Source organism: Carassius carassius, chromosome 8 (assembly GCF_963082965.1).
Source record: "Carassius carassius chromosome 8, fCarCar2.1, whole genome shotgun sequence".
NCBI classification, from domain to species: Eukaryota; Metazoa; Chordata; class Actinopteri; order Cypriniformes; family Cyprinidae; genus Carassius; species Carassius carassius.
Genome location: NC_081762.1, coordinates 35,150,800 through 35,153,480, shown reverse-complemented (window position 1 = coordinate 35,153,480; position 2,681 = coordinate 35,150,800). Strand labels below are relative to the sequence as shown.

General features: G+C 34.7%; 1 long non-coding RNA gene across 1 annotated transcript; it reads right to left on the bottom strand.

Moving 5' to 3' along the window:
• Positions 1–229: 229 nt before the first annotated feature.
• Positions 230–1,546, bottom strand: LOC132144823 (uncharacterized). The gene is made up of 4 exons (XR_009434416.1): positions 1,444–1,546; positions 1,215–1,299; positions 518–645; positions 230–397 (listed from the first exon to the last, which is right to left on the bottom strand). It is a non-coding gene; the product is annotated as an uncharacterized LOC132144823 (long non-coding RNA).
• Between the last annotated feature and the right edge of the window lie 1,135 nt (positions 1,547–2,681).

Below are 2,681 nucleotides of genomic sequence, written 5' to 3'. Positions count from 1 at the left end.
AGAACACAATATTCACCATTTTCATTTTATTGAAGCATAGAATATAAAGATGATAAAGTAGCATCAAGACAAATAAGATTCAAGGAAAATAATTATCAACAAAAATACATTAACCTCATATATTAATCAGTTCACACAGATGAGTGATGAAATGTCCTTAAAAGTCACACAATCCCATCCAGTCAACTGTGATTCAGATCATGCGATACAGTACATATAAGACATGTGATACTGTTCCAGAAAATAATGATTCCTTATCATCACATCTAAACTGGTTTCATCTCCCCATCGTGATCTTCTTCTCTCGTGTCTGGAAACAGTTTGGGGTTGATATCCAGCACCGATGTGGTGTAGCTTGTTCTCAGCCAGAGGATCTCTCAGTCCTGAGATCCCAGACCTGGTCAAAGTGAAACAAACAATCCAGATGAAGTTGTTTAATGGACAGAGAGCTCAGTTTATGTTCTGTGTGATTTTAGCAGGGTGAGCAACTATGACCCTTGTAGTATTGTACACTTACCATTCTTCAAGCTGTTTTAAGACCTTTTGAGAAGCCTTTTCTCTGAAGACAATTTACCACATCCTCTTCTTTCACTCCTTTCAAGAGCATCACTTGATCAAAACCCCTCATTTGGCTGATGAGATCATCTGTGCAAAGTGAAATTGTTAAAGTATTGCAATAAACAATTTAATTCTGCAAGAATTAAGAAAAAATTACAGAGGCAAAGGTCTTGCTCATGAGACTGCATTAGCATGTGTAGTTCTCAGAGACTCTAGAATTGATCTAATGTTGCAGTAAATGTGTTTTCTTCCTCTAGAATCTTTCTCCAAAGTTCCTGACTTCTCTCACAAATGTGTTTTAGTCTGTGGAGTGTAAGGCCTTGCTTCAAACCAATCAAATATCAATCCACAATTTATAACACAACGTTTACAATACAATGAGATAATGTCAATTGGTGTTTATATCAATTAAACCACTTTTATGGCACTTGTATGCTTTTAAGAAAAACAGGTAGTGTTTTTTAAAAACTTAAGATTAAAAATGTTTCAGTCACACTTTGCTAACATGCTATAATTATAATAGCTGTATCAAATAAAATAACATAACAATAAAAACATTGGAAAGAATAATCACGGCTGACATGACCAGACCTGTGAGAGATCATCATAAAGTGCTGTAACACATAACACAGCATTGCTTCAACACACACACATACCAGAGGACTTCTGTTTGTTTGAGCACAAGATGGCCGTCTTCATTCCTCATCCTGAGCAAATCATTTCCTTGGTCTTCCTTCTCTTCTGTGAAACAAGATAATCTCTACTTACTCTGTGTGCAATTAATATTGCTCATTAAACATATAATTAAGTTAATTTAAAGTAAGATTCAGACCAGAGCATTTGATGAGTAAATGTTAATTCAAAAATATTTAAAAAAAAAGGTACCTGGGAAGAGCTGATCATGGCAAGATTCACTGAGACTCAGTAATAGCTCTTTTAGTTTTTAGGAAGGTGTGTGAGGGTTGGCTCACCAAAAACTTCTGAAAAAGAAGAGCAGCATTATCTGCAAACAATCCTGTAAGACAGAAATATTATTTCATTACATGCAACTTATTCATTACTTATACATTATTTTTTAGACCATGAAAGCATCCTCTGCAAAGATGCTGTATAATTAATTGCTGTATAAGTCATTAATAGCAAGCTATATTCATATGAGTTGGTTTAAAAATTAATACATGCTAATAGGGCTGTTATCAGTAGTGTAATTGATCTGGTTCTGACAAATTAATCAAAGATTTAATATATATCACGTGACACATTTAACTAGCATTTCTACTCATGGAGATCACGTATAGTGGGAACATGAACTGATGGGGCTTATTTGAAGTAATTTAATGAGAAGCTAATGAACAATATAAACTTTCTGACTGTGTGATTTTCCAATATTGTGACAGTGTCAGATGAGATTGTCCAGGGGCTTGTACAATATCATACAAGTGTTTAATTGAATTACTGAATTATTAAGACTTTGATGTGCGACTGTATTTAGGGATCATTTTAAAGACTTTTCCCCTTTCCAAATACCCACACTTGAGGTCCCTTGAGAGTGTGTGTACGTGACAGTGCATGCACAATACTGTCCCCGGTCTTAATAATGCCAAAGCGCAGCATCCTTAACACAAACTAAACCTCTCCAATACTGCACTGGAGCGCTTTACAACGCTTAGTGTATCCCATCATGCATCATGTTTTGGAATTAATCGTGAGACTTTTTGCAGAGATCTCACAGGAGGTCACGCAAACCTTTCCAATGTATGTGAAATATTAATAATAATAATTAGATAGTGAGAATAATTTCTTGGTGCACAGAAAAGTATATTTATTTTGTACATCATTTGTAACTTCTTTTTATCACTTAATTAGAAGCACCACAAATTAAATTGTCATCTTTAATAGGGACTATTGGAAAAACATTTAGAAGTTTATTTTAAAATGCAAAGTTGAAACAAACTTTGTCATGTTAAGATCGACACACACTTGTGATCTTCATGTTCACTTGGGCCAAATAAAGGAAATGTGCAAAGATGGCAAGTGTGGGTGTTTGGACCGTACAACAGTTTAAGAAACAACAAATGCTGTGCAAATGATAACAGCAGGAATGTTTGATAAAAGGAACAAAC